Source organism: Eumetopias jubatus, unplaced genomic scaffold (genome assembly GCF_037043125.1).
Source record: "Eumetopias jubatus isolate StellerSeaLion01/CBP00866 unplaced genomic scaffold, mEumJub1_p1.0 scaffold_1, whole genome shotgun sequence".
Lineage (NCBI taxonomy): Eukaryota > Metazoa > Chordata > Mammalia > Carnivora > Otariidae > Eumetopias > Eumetopias jubatus.
Genome location: NW_028274807.1, coordinates 41,860,125 through 41,879,797, shown reverse-complemented (window position 1 = coordinate 41,879,797; position 19,673 = coordinate 41,860,125).

Genomic DNA, 19,673 nt, shown 5'->3' with positions numbered 1-19,673 from the left:
AATACAATGATAGAATAGAATACAACAGTTTACCCAGGTTAAAGAATTTGTGAATACTTAGGCATGGGATTTAGCTAGTGGAACAGGTGAAACAATGGAACAGTAATCAAACAAAAGGTGTTGTTGAAATGTCCCTGGAGAACAAGTGTGATTGGGGAAAAAGAGTGAAAAAATGAGAGGGCATTTTGTCAGATAGCAGCATATTAGAGTGTAAGAGATCATAGGTTGACAGCCATCTATACAGAAATGAAAAGAGCACTGGCAATAAAGTATAAAATCTCTGCCTTTCACTAGTTTAAATATCTCGAAGAAGTCACTTTACTCTTCTAATGCAATTTCATCAGAAATGAAAGGAACATCCACTGACTCCCGTATTAGTGACAATGTTGAGGTAATTTATACAAAAACGTTTGGTGATCTGTTAAACCTCATGCAAATATAAAGGATTATCAGGAAGCACTTTTTACCATCAAAAGTCTAGCGTTAACTTTAATTATTATTTAGGAAATGAATCAGGTCATTTATCGTAGCCATTTCTTAAAAACTAGTTTTTATGTGCACTTAAACATGTCTGTCAAAATGTGTGTGACTCAAAGCTTTGCCAGAAAGTCATTCATTTTATTGAGCTAATCAAAGAAAGGATTTAGATTTTAGCAAGTATACCTTTTCCTTTAAGAGATTTGCATGAAACTACTGAAATCCAGTAGCTTTAATTTTAATCAGCAATTCTTTGGAGAAAGTTCTTTAACAAAAACCTCACAGCAGATGCTCACATAATACCAAATGTATCCATTAGCTAAACATTAACACAACACAATACATTAACTTGATGTTTTCTTTGATTAACAAACACATTTTCATAATATAACAAACTGCTGTGATTTTATTGTTACAGATGCATAATTTTGTGTGTATGTGGGAGGAGAAAATATTCAATTAAAGGTCCTGATTAAAAAACTAGCATCTTATAAACAATAAATGATTTTAGGTTTTTAAAAATTATTTGTCCCATGATTTGTATTATGTGAGACAAAATGTGAACCCAGTGAAAAAGGGTATCATAAAAGATATTGTATTATGAATGCTATAGCTTCAATTTTGCCTTTTTCCTTACATGAAAAAGACACGTGTTAATTATGCATAAAATTTTTCTTACAACTATATTTTAGAGGACTTGCTTTATTACAGGTCTTAGGAATCAAATAGTTTTATTCCTTTTTAATTTTCTCTATAATGAATATTCTTTTTTTTAAGATTTTATTTATCTGTCAGAGACAGAGAGAGAAAGAGAGAGAGAGAGCACAGGCAGGAGGAGCAGAAGGTAGAGGGAGAAGCAGGCTCCCCGCTGAGCAGGGAGCCCAATATGGGACTCAGTCCCGTGACCCTGGGATCATGACCTGAGACAAAGGCAGACACTTAACCGACTGAGCCACGCAGGCGTCCCATGAATATTCTTTTTATAAACAGTAATTTGGTACTTTGGGGCAAGTTTATGGACCTCTTGATATGGATTAGTTTCCTAGGGCTGCCATAACTACCATGAGCTGGGTGGTTTACAACAACTGACATTTATTGACTCAGTTCTAGGGGCTAGAAGTTCAAAATTAAGGTGTAGGCATGGTCATGCTTCTCTGCTAGCTCTGGGGGATAGTACTTCCTTACCTATTTCTAGCTTTGGGTGACAATGGTCAATCCCTAGAGTTTCTTGGCTCGCAGATGCATCATTCCAAAGTTGGTCTCTGTTGTCACATGGTCTTCTATGTTTGTGTCTTTGCTCCTCTTCTGATAAGGACACCAGTTGTGTTGGATTACGGCTCACCCTAATTGACTACCCTAATCAACTATCTTAACTTGATTACATCTGCAACAATTCTATTTCCACATAGTTCTCATTCAGAGGTACAAGGAGTTAGGACATCAACATATCATTTTTGGGGACACAATTCAACACATAACAATGTGTCATGTTGAATATGTGGGAGGCCAGTTGCTGGGCTAATATTCCCTTTGCAGTTAAAATCAGAATGTAGAAAGATTCCAGTTTGTCTTGAAAGGGAGCATAAATGGCAACCCTAAAATAGGACTTCTTGGCATAAGGATTATCCTGAGCTGGTTATTTTTAAGAAATGGCAGATGCAGAAGCTATGAAACCTAGTAGAGGTTACCCTTACATTTATAAGATAAATCTCCATTTCTAAGGGTTTCTTTCTCTCTGTACCACAAAGAGGAGGATAACTAAATCTCTAGAAACTTTTGTCAGTGGAGAAGGCAAAGACTTAAATCTGCAAAACAATTTTACCTTTGTTCACTGCTGTGCTTTGCCTGACAATCTACCACAACCTGCTTCTGCCTCCCTCCCAACATCTTCTTTTGTTTTTAGTTGAAGATGGTATTTAAGATAGTAACTTGGGTGGTTTCTCAGGAGTTGCTCAGTTTTCCTGGGTGTTTTCCAAGTGTAAAGGAGGTATATATGTTGGTAAGCTTTTTTTCTCTCCTGTTAACCTGTTTGTTTGTTTTCTTTTTCTCTTTCTCTTTCTCTTTCTTTTTCTTTTTCCTTTTCGTATTTTACTTTATTTTATTACAGAGGGGCTCAGCCCAGAACCTAGAAGGGTAAAGAAAGAATTATTTTTCCTCCCCTACAAATTCAACTTTTAAGCATGTTACCTGAAACTGGGTTTGCCTCTTGGTGGGTGTGAACCAAAAGACAACCAAGCCAAAAATAGGGAAAGGAAGGGTTTTACTTGCAACAAGTAAAGGAGAACACTGGGGATATTCCTTAAAGTAGCATCTTCTTAAACAACAAAATTGGGGAAGTTTCAAATTAAGGTTGCATACTTATCCATGAAAGGACTTGTGCAATGCGGAAGTAAGCATGGAATTGGGGCAGAAGTCATCTTAGGTTGACAGTCCAGACTGAAGTCATGATGGCTAGCAAAGGGTTAACATCATCAAGTCTCTGGCTTTAGTTTGTCTAATATTTGAGGGCTCACAGAGGTTTAAATCCTGCAAAGATAACTCAAGAATGTGTGTCAGGTCAATACTTTGAACCAGTACTGGGAGTTCTACCCCTGATTTATTGTCCCTGATATGAGTAGGGCTATCTCCTGGCCTAATAGTGGCTGGTTGTTCTTACATTTTTTGTTCTCTCAACATCATTATCTACTGGGGTCTATTCTTCTGCATATTCTAGGAAGTTCTGCAAGAAATGTGCATTGGACAACTAGTACTGGTTAGGCATAGATCACAAGATGACTAGGGACCTAAATGATTTATCTTACTTATGTCAAGAAGGCTTTCCATGGACCTCTAATTCTTTCTGCTTCTCAGGTAGACATTGAAAATTCTCTAGGATTGTTTGCAAGAAAAGGGACAGAATAAGTTATATCTGACATGAAGCTTGGAAAGTCACCTGTCATCTCAATTGCCAGGACTCTAAGATGGAGAGGATAATTTTTTAAAACATTTTATTTGGAAAGATTATAGCATCACACAAAGTTATAAAAAATAGTAGAGAGGTCTGGTGTACCTTTCATCCAGTTTCCCCAATAGTTATATTGTACCTAGTTATAGCATTATGTCAAAACTAGGAAATCAATATTGGTAAAACATGTGTAAAGTTCTGTGCTATTTGATCTTGTATAGAATCTTATAACTACCAATGCAATCAAGATACAGAACTACCTCGTCACTGCAAAGATCTCCTACGTGCTACCCCTTTATAGTCATACTCACCACCTTTTCCCCACTAGCTAGGGATTCACCTGTTTATAGGATTGCAAATCCTGAAAGAATTTAAAACAAATTAGATTTTCCTGAAGCTGACGAAAAAAAATCATGAGTTTGGTTGAGTTCTGGTACGGCAAGACCAGGAATAAAGTTTCATAAGGTCAGTCTCTGGCCGTGCAGTCATCAGAATTTATTTAAATACTTTGAGTCATGGTTTGTTCATTTTTAATCTAGCTTACAGAGTTATTGTGCAGATGTGAAGATGAATGGAAAACTGACCTAAAATCTAAAACACAATTTCTCACCTTACCATTTGCTGGCAGTTAGTTAATTGTAGTAGGCCCAGGGAGTGTGTGACCACCACCCACCTGAACTAATCCAGTCCACACTTGGAACCTGAGCGAATCCTTTTTATGTTGCATGATCACAACTCTGTCCCTTTTTCATCTTTGCTACAATTTCCAAAAGTACCTAAACCATCCTGTAGAAACAAATAAAGCTCATGATATTAAATTGAACAAGAAATGTCAATGGAAGCGAGTAATGACACTGGGAACATTACTGATTTATTATTTTGTCTTGTCATCAATTTGTACCTTTGTAAGTAGTCGAATAATTAAGATGAATTTATATTATAATGAAGCAGCTACATGGGTTGAGACAGAGAAAATGACTAGAAATCATTGTTTTGGGACTACTCAAACGTAGTAATCTATCTCACGTTCTCTATGAAGTACCCAACAAAGTCAACATAACAAAGACTATAACCTCTGTGCTTAAAAGTGCAAGAATTGAAGTTATGCTACAGATTATTGATTTAAAATCTTTTACATTAACCTAACTAGGCATGTATTATGGTGGTGAGAGTATTTAGTCTTAAATTGAAAGCCATGACTTTTTTTTTTGTAATGCTCAAATCATTGTCTTATAATTATTATTCTGCAGATAATTATTTTAACAGAAAATTGCTCTATAACCTCCCTCCCCACAGAATTCTTGAGAGATATCTGGAAAATAGCATAAAGATATTCTTACTCCAGAGTTAAATGAAGAATATTTTTTAAAGTTTGTAGATTATTGGCATAGATAATTTTGAGTCACTATAGCTTTAAAAATCCTTTCATATCCCCCCACTCATTGACGACATCGCCTTTCCTAGGGAGCATTGAGAGACACTTGGTGTCTGCTTTTATGCTTAGATTCAACTACATGCCTGCTCTCCAGGAAACACCCTGAATACAGGGTTGCCAGATTTACCAAATGAAAATATAGAAAACCCAGACACATTTTGATTTCAGATAAAAAGCAAAAGATTTTTTTTTTTTTGGTGTATGTCTCAAATATTGCATGAAATATACTGCTCCTAAAAGAAGAAAATGTTGCTTATCTGAAATTAAATGTAACTATGTGTCTTATATTTTATCTGTCAATCCTAACTGAATGGGTTGATTTTTGACCCCTAGGGAAGTATTGCTATGATTATATCTTCTTGCAGATACATAGCACACTACATCTCCTGAGCTAACCTTCTCACACAAGGAGTTCAACTTCCCAGGATACTCTTAAAACTACTCCAGCGAAATCTCATTTTCTTCTAGGTTGGTATCATTGTTGTCTCTCTCTCTCTCTTTTTATTCTCTGCACTTGAAGTAGACAGAAGTATCTCAGAAACAACGTAAGTTTTCTTACTACTTACTGTATGACATTAGACATCAAACACAACTAGGTATTTCCTCCAACTATAATGTCTAAGGTTCCCTCCTGATCAAACATTCTGAGGGTCTAAGTCCAATTTCAGCATGGCAAATTGTGCAAATTCTATGATTAAAATAAATGTGTATGTAAAATAGCCTAAATATTGTTGTCGTTACTCTTTAGCCCCTATGTTCTGAAAAATCTTAAAATCTCATTTAATATGTGGTCACTTTTTATAATTGATATGTATGTATTCATTCATCTTTTTTAAAGATTTATTTATTTATTTGAGAGAGAGAGAGCATGTGCAAAGGGAGGGGCAGAGGGAAAGGCAGAGGAAAAGAATCTCAAGCAGAGTCCCCACTGAGCACTAAACAGAGGTGCGTGCAGGCTCAAGGCTGGCTCTCCAAGGGGTTTGACCTCAGGATCCTGAGATCATGCCTAGAGCTGAAATCAAGAGTCAGAGGCTTAACTCACTGTGCCACCAGGTGCCCCTATATTCATTCCTTTTAAGAAAACTATGTGTTCAGTGTTACTTGCAACAGGCCAGAATTCAAGTGAAAAAGTATTTGTAATTTAAAAGAAAATATCTGTAATGTAAAAAAAAAATAACGTATCTATAATGTGATATTTCTACCATAGAGGAGTTCAGATGAAACTATTCTTATTTAAAAAAACAAAAACCTTTAAATATTTGAAATGCACTCATCACTTGTCACAAGCTCCTGCTGTGATAGAATATTTTTTTTTCCTAGCTAATATTCAAAACGAAGCATCCAAAAGTTCTTCCCTTGGGTTTTTCTAAGCGTGGGACTAAATAAAGGTAGTTTCACCAGCCCCTGTCCTTCAGTCTTCTGCAGGGTCGATCATTGTGGATTATTTCCCACACCACCGTTGGCCATTGTAGACCCCAGTACCTTCCTCTTGTTTTAATTATAGCATTAGAATTCCAAATGAAAGATTCTGAGAAAAATAATTTCTTTTGACTACTTAAAGTGGTTCCACAGTGTGATTTCTCATCTCTGTGAATTTCAGGGTTCATTTGCTTTATCTTCTTAATTATTCACTATTTTCTTTTTATTCACTATTTATTAGTAAATTGACTATTTGTAAAACACTAATTATATTTTCCCCTTTTTCCCCTCTCCCTCTACCACCTCTCCTGTTTGCTCCCCTATAGAATAAAACAACCAGTTTTTAGCTATCTCATTGAAAAAAAAAGCAGATCCATTATTTAAAAAGACACATATAAATAAAATTTATAGATACAAACATGCATACACATACACATTGTTAGAATCCTCTCTCTCATATTTGTATAATGTGAGCATGAAGCTGCTTTAGATTTTTCCAGCAGGAGTTACACACCAGTGTGCTTGCACTGCACTCTCTGGAGACCCTGTTCAAAGTCCTCTCATTAGGCTGAGGGGAGGAAAAGGCACCCCTCACTCCTTCCTTCTGGAAGAAGAGGTGATAGTATCAGCACACAAATAGCACCCTTCTAAGTCCTGCCTTGAATCTCCAGCCCTAATATTCTAGTTGTGGGTGAGGGGATTAAATACCAAACTGGTTTTGGGTATTTAATTTTTATAATTTGATGTGTTAGTCAGTAATTGGAATGTTGTAATTATCACCATAGGGTCTGAGTCTCAATTTCTCATTCAATGTGCCACTAAAATCTGAATCACAGCATAAGATAATTGGAACTCAGGAAATATAGATTGATTGCCTCACTTTTTTTGTTTTAATTCAAAGTAAATCTGGTCGTCTCCATCATAAACCTAAGTGAATAGCCACTGAATAACTATTGAGGCATTTAATATGGTTTTATGCAGATGAAACAAAGTCCTCAACTTCAAGCCAATATTTTAATAAAAACACAATTCGAGGAGTGCTTGGGTGGCTCCGTTGGTTAAGTGTCCGACTCTTGATTTCGGCTCAGGTCATGATCTCAAGTTTTTGAGATTGAGCCCCACAGTGGGCACCTAGGTCAGTGGGGAGTCTGCTTGAGATTTTCTCCCTCTCCTTCTGCTCCTCCCCCTACTCATGCTCTCTCTCTCTCTCTGAAATAAATAAACAAATAAATCTTTAAAAAAAACACACAATGTGAAAATTTTAACAGATACACACCTACTTTTTAAACATTTTTACCTATAGTAAGTTAATTTCTTTAGCTGTAAGTATTTTATCTTTCATTTGTAAGTAGAAACTGAGAATATAGTCATTTCCTAAATGTGTAAGCATTAGGTATTGTGCAGTATTTTTAATGTATTTTGAAGTTAGACTATCTTTAATTTGTTCCCTTGGTTTATTTTATGATTGTATTCATACATTTAGAGTATAATTCATTTTAATATTTGAAACTTTCCTAGAGAATTTAGCCTATTAAAGCAAGTTAAAAATTTATTTTTTCCTAATTAGTTATTAGCTTGTTATATATAAGACTATGTTGTAATAATAATGCTTATCATTTTTAAAGTGTTTGATAGGCATTGTCTTAATAGTTCCTCACAATAATTTTGTAAGGACAATATTAGCATCTGTGCCCTGTGAGAACAAGAATTTATAAGTAGAAATGTTGGACGTAACAATTTCATCTGACTTCTTTTAATAGGAACTTTTTGTTGAAGTATACTTACAGAAAGGTTGTAAAATCATAAATGTAGAGTTTGATAAATGTTTTAAGGTGAACTCAGCCTTAGAACTTAGAACAGAACGGAATATAGTACAAAAGAAGAGGTTCTAGCCTAGAACTCAGAACTTACACATAACCTCAAAAGCTCCCTATGTTCTGCTCCAGTAACAACCCTTCCCACCTGTGCCCAGGGCAACCACTTTCCTGACTTCTAACACATAGTTTCATTTAGTTTGCTCTTTAACTTTATGTAAATGGAAACATACAGTAGATTCTCTTTTGTGTTAGGTTTCTTATGATCAACATTTTGTTTGGAGGTTCATTCATGTTGTAAGAGAACCTATAGTTTGTTCCTTCTCATTGTTACCTTATATTCCATCATATGACTATACTAAGGAAGAATAAAGGATATTGAAGAGGAAGGATAAACCTGTTGGTAAATATTTGAATGCAAAGTGACTGAACATAACTGATCTAAAACACATCATGAAAATAAATAAAAAGAAATAGAAAGGATGTAAAGAAGAAGTTCAAGAGTTTTAAATTTCTAGCATTACTGAGGAAATTGTTAACGTAATAATTTGTATTAGGCTCTAATTAGTTAACACTGCATACTATTGGCACTGGCATTTAACTAAAATGATTATTTGAGAAAGACATAGTATTGAGCTGAGAAAATTATCTTTGACAAAGACTCCTTGAAATGTTTGTTTTAGCAGTGACAAGCTACCATATATATGCCATGTATGACCATAAATTATTTATATAATGAATAACCATTTATTGTTCAATATTTACTAAACTATGTGCTAGGCAATGCTCATAAACTTGATATACATCAGTGAACAAAATAAATGAAATTCTATGCAGATAACCTATATTTTTGGAGGAAGGAACAGGTAACGAAAGACAATAATTAATAAATTATTCTATATACAATATGTACGAAGGTGATTAAGGTTATGAAAAAAAAAACTCAAAGTCACGCAAGTTAAAGAGAATGGGAAATATCCTGCTGATGAGTAGTTATTAGAGGTAGATTTCAATGTTAAATATGGTGGTCAGGTCACTACTTGTGAGAAGATGGAGTTGGAACAAAGTCTTGAAGAGAGTTAGCCACACAGATGATTGGGCATTCCATTCCCGTGGAACACTGGAGACCATTTCAGGCAGGTGTAATGGCCAAAGCAAAGACCTTAAGGTAGAGAAGGCTTGGTATGTTCTGAAAAGAGCAATGTCAGTAAAGCTGGGGTGTTAAAACTGGGAGTGAAAGGAGGGGGCAAGTGCAGATGGGTAAGGAGACCTCAGACTGTGGGACTAGAAGACTGTTCTAAGGACTCTGTTCCTCTGAGTGAAACGGGAAGCCAATGCAGGTTTTTGAGGAGGGGCATCATCTGATTTCAGTTTTTAGATGCTTACTCTGGCTACTGTAATGAGAATAGACTACAATTAAGCAACTCTAGAATCAGGAAGATCAGCTAGAAGGCTACTGTAGTAATTTTACCAAGATATAATCTAACCAAGACTGTCTGCCTCAGTTCAGGATGGCACCAGAGGAAAGCTGCACCTTTGAAAGAGTTTTAAACTGTTTCAAAAATATAGCCAACAGAACTTAGTAATGGATTGGGTATGGACTATGAGACAGAGGAAAAAAAACCACAAAAAACAGAAGAGAATGACTTCAAGTTTTTGAGTCTGAGGGTTGAACTGATATGGGGAAGGATATGAGGGAAGTCACTTTTGTTTTTTGTTTGTTTCATGATGGGGTTGGTCAGGACTTTACCTTTGGATATGTTGAGAATGAAATATTTATTATAAGCCCAAGTAGAAACCTCAAGTAGGGTGGTAGTGGATATTCTACAGAGTTGTGTGAATTCTGGACTGTGGATAAATATTTGAGAGTTATTGATACAGAAATGGTGTTTAAAGTCATGGGTCTAAATGAGATCATTAGGGATGAGTGTAGATTGTGAAGGGCATGGGACCAAAAACTGAGTGCTGGGGTGTTCCAACATTCAGAATATAGTACAAAAGAAGAGGTATCATCAAAGTATGCTGAGAAGGAGTAACCAGTGAGGTTTGGGTAAAATCAATACAGTGTGTGTTAATTCGGGTCCACAGAGAAGCAGATACCAAGATAAGATTAGATATACAAGTGAGTTTTAGTAGGAAAAAAAAATAAAGAAAAAAAAGAGGCAGGCAGCCAAAGGAAGTGAAGAGAACTTTTCTTCTTGATGGAGGTCTGAGCAGTGTGAAAAAAGAGTGGGAGGAAGGAAAATTGGGGAGAGGAGTTTCAGATTGCAGTGCAGTTCTAAGAATGTTTCAGCCGGGTGATAGCAAGTCCTAAAGCTGAAGCCGCATAGGAGGAGGACTGTAACTCCTGGATGATATGTTAGTGCTGATGCTGTGCTCAGCCATTAGCTGGGAGCAGACAATTCGAAGCATGAAGTCAAAACACACAGGAGTGGATCCAAGAGTACTGGGGCAGGCAGTTCCTCAATTGTGCTACCCACATCAGGATGTCAGCATGGGCACCAGTATGGTATCCTAAGAAGCAAGTGAACAGGAAGGAGGGAGTGTTGAATTACGTGAAATGCTGATGAGAGGTTAAAGAAGAGGAAGGCTAAGAACTAACAACTGGATTTAACAACATGGAGTTTGTTGATGGATTTGACCAGAATGGTTTTGGTGGAGTGGTGAGGAGTGAAGCCTGACTGGATTGGGTTTAACAGTGAATGGGAGGAAAGAAATCAACCCGTGAAGAAAGACTCCTCTTTGAAAATTTTTTACAAAGGAAAACAAAAGAAATGATGAACTATCTCAGTGGGAAGTGGAGTTAAGAAAAAGCTTTTTCTTTTGAAAGACAGAAGAATTTAGCAGCATGTTTATATGTTGTTGGAAAAATTCAGAAATTACCTAAAACACTTAATGGCCCTGTAGTAGATTGTGATCATGCATTTTTCCATCTCTGTTTCCAGGCGTCTTGGTGATGCAGTTTTGCTCCCATCAAGAGGTGGCATCTACTTCCTCAACTCTGTTATCTGAGTTGACCTTGACCCACAGAATACTACAGAATTGACACCATACACCTTCTGAGGCTTGGCTTTAAGAAACCTTCAGCTTCTGCTTTCACCCTCTTGGAGCTCTCTCCATCATTTAAAGAAGTCTAATCTAGCTAGTGGTGGAGGAGAGCAACACATGGAGGAGAATCGAGGCAGCCCAGCCAATAGCTGGCACCAGCCGGCACCAAACATCAGACGTTTGTGTGAGGCTACCCAGCTCTAGTCAGATCTCTAGATGACGGCAGTGGATGAGTGATCCCCACCATGAGCAGCAAAACTGCCCAGCTAACCCCAAATTGCCAATCCGAGATTCATGAGACAGAAGGAATGACTGGTTGTCAGTACTTTCGAGGTGATTGATACCTGGTAGAGACCCCAAGTACCTTTTTGAAAATCTTACTCTTTACTTTTCCTCTATATGTTTTAATGTTTATATTGGATAGGCTAAGGAAAGTTCTACACACTAAATGCAATTTGTAGATTAGCATGTCTATGTCTTAACTAGCTAAATATATTCATCTTTCAAGGCCTCTTACCTCTGGAGTGATATGTGCATGTGCTTTTACTGCCTTTGGTTGCTCACTTTATTTACACATAGTTTTGTGAAAATTATAATCTACTACACTGTATTACAGACATTTGTTAATTTCCTGAGTGGGTGTGGCATTGAGAAGACATGTCTATTATGAAACAACTCAAATTAATTTTCTTTCACCAGGTCTCCCTCCATCCCTCCCTGAATTCCTACAGAATCTGCAAAAGTGCATTTTATTGAAGAGACCCAAATAAGTTTTTATTTGACATAACAGTCTCTTAAAAATAAAAATGTAGAAAAATAATCTCTATAATATAGCTTTTGAACTTAGAAGCTCCTGGATATAAAGTAAAAAGGAAAATCTTAAATTCCTCAAAAAGCTTCTAAATTGCCTAATGTATGCTTTGGTGTAGCATCCAATTTTTTAACAGTTGCACAAAATATTTCTTTTACTCACATTAATGGTGTAAATATACTCTATATGTATAAATTTGAGCCACTTGGCTATGTAATCTTGAACAAGATGCTTAATCTTTTTCTCCTTCATTTCCTTCACTTTAAGAGTGTCATAAATCTGGTAACTATCTTATAGATTTTTCTTAGAATTAAGTGATATATTTCCAAAAGCCACAGAACAGATCCAGAATATTATAAGCACTGAATATTAACAAGTATTATTATCATATGATATAACATCTGTTTCTTTTCTCATTATCACTTTAAAATGTTGGCTTTGGCAAATAATTCTAGAGAGCTGACTCCTTATTAATTTAGTTAAACATTTGGGCGAATGACATCCTTTATTTACTTTATATCTGTGTTATCTGGAACGAACTACCTCTGAAGTCTGTGAAAATAAGTAGTTATTGGATTTATTCTCTGCAGTAAAGTCACTACTTACACTGATGTCAAATGGATTTAATTAATTTAAACTATAAAAATGTAAGTGGATTTGGGGGAATATTATAAAATGAAAGATAAGGTCATTATAGTCCCAGAGTTTATTATCTTCAAAAATAATATTTCCTGCAGATTGTCCAAGAAAAAGTGAAGTTACCATCTACTGCCCTCAAAAGTCTGGACTAAAATTTTTGGGAAAGAGTATGAATAAATGGTTAATCATGGCTAATCAGGTCCATAAGAACTCATGACTTCATGTTATTCATACGCTAAGGTTGTACCACACATGTTATTATAAGGCATCTTGTGGCTGGTATACAAGATTGCGATTCATACTAACAGATGTTTGGGAAGGAAATTATTTGTTTAATTTGTTTATGAGTCACAGGATTTTTGTCTGAATGTAATTATAGGAGAAGACCACAATTTATGAATGGATTGTATTCCAGAAGTGCAGTTATGAGTCAGTTGTTTGGGACTAAGAACATATTTTTATGTATAAACTAGGTTAAATGTTAGTGTTTCCCAAGCAAGCCCACAGATAGCTGCTTTAACCTGTTATTTGGCTGACAGTATGTGCCTATTACTCCTCAGTCTCTGGAGAAGGGATTTGAGGGAAAAATGGCCTGTTCCTTTGCTGGCCAGTTTGTTTTGATTCCATTGGTGATAGCCTCTTCCCCTTTCCAGCTCTGCTTTTCCTCCGCTTTCTCACAGACCTCATAAGCTCTAAACCACCCTGAAGGACTACAACTCTGGGCTGACCCATTCTTGGCAAAATTTACACCATTCCCAAATTATCTGCCTCTCCTTCTACCAACATGTTCCATTTTTTTTTTATGTCGTTTATGTCAAATTACAGTAAAAAAAGCAATGTGGCTTAGTTATTTTTTACCCTAATGGCATTACTAATTATCCCAGGAGTATTTCTGATTTAAAACAAGATATCTGTTCATCCAGATTACTATATTTAGTGGACCTTATGACTAACAAAATAAAGGGAAAAAACCCAGACATTTTGGAGCAATTTCATATTGGAGTAAAGACCAATATGCAGACTTTCACTGCCAAGAAGTCATTTCCTTCAATTAAATTGTTTCTTACAACTTTTTCCTCTTTCCCTTCATGAACTAATGTGTTGTCTAAAACTCACCCGGTAGTTCCCATCTTTATGAACACTGATAAACACTGAGCTAAAAAAAAAAAAGTGAAAAGAAAGATTTTATATGTGTATATATCGCAGTTTCTCTGAATATACTTTTTTTTCTCACAAATCAATAGATGCCCAATTAATGGTATTTGTTCATTTCCCAAACTAAATAGTCTATTTCCTCTATAAATAGAGGGAGTATTTATTATTTAGGATTTACTGTATGTCTACAGCTTAGCTTACCTAATACTTAATAAATTCCCAATAAATACTTCATGAATAAAGAAAAAAATTTAAAATCAATTTTTATTTTAAAACATGCCGCAACAGACACATAAAAGTACTTGAGTAGAAATAATAAGGTATGCTCTATAGACCAACAGATCTCTGTTTAGGGAAATGAACAACATGATAATTTAGCCTTTTGACTCTAGCTACTTTTATTTTTCTGATAAGGATAAGGATTAACTTTTGTTTTATTATAAATAATATATAGTCACTGTTTCTACCTAGAAAATCATGTTAATTTACTTATGTTGTAGAAAAAAGAGAACGAAAAATTAAGAAATGATTTTGTAGTTGTTCTCAGGCAAAGCCCATAGATATTTGACAGTCAGTTGGCATTTTAGTTGAGGATTATATGTTATATATTATATTATATAATATAGATATTATATATTATAATATATTATAGAGTTTTTAAGTCACTTAACACATGCGTAAATAAAACTGAAACACGTGAAGTGTGGAGGGGGAGCGCAAAACACCTGAATTTAAATATGCAACCTGAACCTAGAACAATGCAAAGTTTTATCTGGTGAGGTAATGCCACGCAATGCAATAAACTTAAAAGTAATCCACACAGACTGTGATGTTGGATGCACTTTTCTTTAGTTTAAACAACTCTTCCGTTTCCAAAGCATTTGGGTGGCCCTCTCTGATTTACACTTGAACACTGACATGTACAACATGAATCTGTGAGGTCTGGAGAGAACACATCACCACACAACAGATGGGGCTGCTTGTTTATTATCAGGTATGAGTTAATAACATGCAGTCGTGTAAAGACTTGCCCTCGATTCAGCTCTTTTTAAGACTGTGCAGTGCTATTAAGTTCAGACGTAAAGTGTCATGGCACACATTGATCTTTTGGTGGATTCTTTTCAAATGAGTCATCTGCTCTTTATTTTCAACCATTCTTAAATTAATCCTTTAAATGAAATTTCAGCAGGGACTACTTCCCAAAGAACCCATAAGAATTAAATTCATTACAATAATAAATAGTTTCTTAGCTTCAAACACTTGCATACAATTGTGACTTTACAAAATATTATTTTTTTTTGTACTGATAACTACAAATTAAAAAATGGTGTTAGTCCACACGTTTTCATAACAGATACATTAGGATTTGATGAAAACTCTCAAGTTATCCCAGAATGGTCACTCTTACAAGTCACAATAACATAGAGATTTCTTATTGCAAAGATTTTTGCTCAATTTGTAATTTAATTTTCAATTTGAGACAGTTAACTCCTTTGAGTGTCAATATTGTTAATACATTAACTCCATGTGTCAAGAAATATTCAAGTGTTTACCTAGAGCTATTGGTAAGATCACATCTTTCTGTCTATTGATCTATCTATATAGGCATCACAGGAAGTAACTAGTAGTATTATTACTAATACATACTAGTATATATTAACCACCTATTAATAGTTGAAGATTTATGCAAGATGTTTTCAGATGCTTTTGCTTATTGCATTATCACAATTCTGAGCAATAGGAGTGAAAATTATTCCCATTTTACAACTGAGTTAAGTAGCTTACTCAAAGCCAGCGTGAGTAAATAAAACCATGACTCTGTCATTGGAACAAAATTAAGAGCTTTTTTTGGTTTCCCACAGTCACCTTTCCATAGGTACCTTTTGTTTGATTTGCAGAAACAGCAGTATGAAAGGGTGAGCTTTAAAAAACTGTGTCTTGCACTTAGACTTATCATAGAGGATCTATAAGCCCTCAATTCTCCACTACCCTAGAACCAGATTCCATCTACTTAACTCATCCCTGTTTCCGAATACCTGTTTTTTTTCTGTTTCCATCACTCCTAACACTTTACTTCTTTAGTTCCTCAATTTGAAATCTACCTAATCTTCACTACTGGGTTCAGTGTCCACATCTACAAAGGCTTCCACTATAGTCTAAGCTCCGTTAATCTCTCTTTTCTGGTAGTGCCATTACTATATTGTTTTTCTTTGTTTTATGCTGACTGTTTTATTCACCTTAAAAAATAAAACCCACATTTTAGCACTTCATTCTCTACCTTATTTCCAAGTTTCTAATTATTTTCTATATTTGCTTATATGTATATACATATTTTTTATTTTTTTATTTATTTTCTATATATGCCCATATATATTTATACATGATATCAGATATCACATAACAGAATAACACCCAAAAGGGGCAAATTAATTGCCTTTGTGAAATTAACAGAACCAATACATTCTTGTTTGTATTTTGATAATACATATTACACAAAACATAAGAAAATGCATTAGAGATTTTAGCATGACAAGGTATTGACAGCCATTATTTTTCTATCAAAAACCAACCTGACATCCATTTTCTTTATTTTATGATAAAAGAAAATAGATTTAATTCACATATTGGCATTGACTTGACCAGTGAACAAATAAAATGTAAACCACTCATAAAAGATCCATTCCCCTTGACATTGATTGACTCAGGTACGAGCATGTGATGCAGACTTGGTGAATACAAAGTAAGGAGGCATCTGTTGAGGCATTTCCCAGAAAGTTTTCTCAATCTTAAAAAAGGAATAAGTTTTGTGCCTTTTTATGTTGCTGAGTAAAATGATGATGCCTAAAATTTCTGCAGCCATCTTATGATTTTGAAGGAAAACACACTGAGTTTCTAAATTTGCCATTCCGAAGCCACACTTTCTCTGGAAATTCTGTAATATGAACTAATAAATCTTACTATATGAAATTATATGAAAAATTATATGAAAGAATAAATCTTACTTTTTAAGCAATATTTGGTTAGGTCTCTGGTTACTTATAGCAGGATGCAGCATAATTGCTATAAATAGCCTAACATACAAATATTGTATGATTTCACTTATCTGTGGAATTACAATAACAACAACAACAACAAATCAAACTCATAGATACAGAGAGTGGATTGGAGGATGCCAGAGGTAGGGGGTAGGGGATTGATGAAATAGGTAAAGGGGATCAAAAGCTAGAAACTTCCAGATATAAAATAAGTAAGTCATGATGATGTAACGTACAGCACAGTGACTATAGTTAATAATACTATGTTGAATATTTGAAAGTTGCTAAGAAAGAGGATAAAAAAATACAAAATAGCTATGGTAATGGATGTTAACTAGACTTATTGTGGCGAAGATTTTGCAATATATACAAACGTTGAATCACTATGCTGTACACCTGAAACTAATATAATGTTTTATGTCAATTTAACCTCAATAAAAAAATTTTAAAGAGAAAAAGTAGCTTAACAGATACTTAATCTTACTAGATACTCAAAGTGATTTAAAAATATTTTGGTGTTATTCCTTTTGGATGTCTAATTAAAATATTGTCACTTTGGGAGTTTGTGCCATTCTTTCATTAGTTGACAAAAGTCACTAATCTTTGAAGAAGTAAAATAAATTATTAATATAAAAGGAATTAACCTAAAAGTGTTTAACTGTAGATAGAAGAGATGTCAAATGAAGAAAACTATATCTTCCTGACTAAGGAGGAGTTTATACCAGTTGTTTATTGCAGAATACTGTGAGTCATTAAAGGATTTACATAATAAAAAATGTACATTTTCCCCCTATTTTGGTTTAAATAGTAACATATCTTTCTATAGAGAATGCTAAAAATTTTTGATTTAATAAAGCATTTGCCATGATTACCAAACACTTCTTAACCAATAAAAAAAAATCATAAAGACTATCAAAGCAAGATGATCTTGATTTAGTTTCCAAATACCAATTTGAGTTCACTTGTCCTATTAAAATGTGTGGGCTTTGAGGGAAAGATGAGCAAAGCATTCCACATTTGCTAATATAGCACATTTTGACAGGTTGCTGTGCATAACATGATTGATCATCAGGATGAGAATAGAAATAAAAAGCAGAGATGAAATCATGCCAACCTGAGGGAAATAGATGCTCTGTTAATCTTTTAATTATTTTTTGAATAAATTGAACTGACTTTTGCTCTCTAGAGTTTATTTCACCACTTTGATATGTTTTACCTACTCAGAAAAAAAAAGTTAAAAATTTTTAATATTTTATCATCAAGGCCCTGGTATAGAAGATGGAATGAACACATTATTTGGGATATTCAAATAATGTATGTTCATTTCTTCCTTGGTTACAGGAACAGAGGTACTGATTTTCTTCTCCTTGTGCTTTCATTTTTTGAATTTCCACTTCTAAAGAACTGCTTGAAATAAGTTAGTTAACTTCTCTGAAAGCACTGTTTTCTCTTATGTAAAATTGGATATTATCATTGAATTCACATAATTATAAAACTCATCTTCAATAACATATAGAAAAGCACTTAATACTTGGCTTAACCTAGGTTTAGGAAATCTGAGGGGTTAACAACCTTTGTCTAGTGAAAATATTGTTTGTAAATTAATGAACACATTATTTAAAAATAATATTTTGCAGGAGTAATATAAACAAGATGGCCAAATAAGACATCTCTTCTCAACAATAGCAATTTGGCATTCATCCACATACAAAAATGCCTTGTAGGAGCTGTGGGATTCAGCACTAAATGCCAAGTGGCCTAGGAGGAGTCTCACCCACCTGGGCATCAGGTAATAAACATATAGATCTTAGTCCCAGCAAAGGACTCTCTGGTGACCTATGAACCAGCTCCAGTTTCTCTTGGCCACATGTTGAGAGCTCCTGGAGATCACTCTTAGAAAATCACTTACAGACCAGAGAGAGCTCTTGTGGAAGCTCAGGAATCCAGCAGAGAAGTTTCAGTAGTAAGAGATTACTGTGAACAATTATACATAAACAAATTGGATTACCTAGAAGACATGGATAAATTCCTAGAAACCTACAACCTATCAAGTCTGAATCATGAAGAAATAGAAAATCTGAATAGACTAATAAAGAGTAGGGAGACTGGATCACTAATCAAAAAAGTTCCAATAAATAAAAACCTGGGACCAGAGGGTTTCCCTGCTCAATTCTAGCAAACATTTAAAGAATGAATACCAATCTTTCTCAAAGTCTTACAAAAAATTGAAGAGGAGGGGATACTCTCAAATTCACTTATAAAGCCAGCTTTATACTGATACTGAAGCCAAATAAAGGCCATACAAGAAAATAAAACTACAGGCCAATATCCTTGATGAATATAGATATATATATGCAAAAATTCTCAATAAAATATCAGGAAGACAAATTCAACAGCATATTAAAAGGATCATACAGGAAAATCAAGTGCAACTTATCTGTGTGATGCATGGATGGTTCAACATACATAAATCAATAAGTGTGATACATTATATTGGTAAAATAAAAGATAAAAATCATATGATAATCTCAATGATTGGAGAAAAAGTGTTTGACAAAATACAACATCCTTTCTTGATTAAAAACTCTCAACAAATTAGATATAGAAAGAATGTACCTCAGCATAATAAAGGTTATACATGATGAACTCCCAGCTGATATCATATGAAAAATTGAAAACTTTCCCTCTAAAATCAAAAACATGACAAGGCGCTTCTATTTAGCACAGTACTGGAAGTCCTAGCTAAAGAAATCAAGGAAGAAAAAGAAACAAATAGCATACAGATTAGTAAGGAAGAAGTATAATTGTCTGTTTATGAATGATATGATCTTATATTGAGAAAATTCTAAAGGCATTACCAAAAAACTATTAAAACTAATGAGCAAATTCAGTAAAG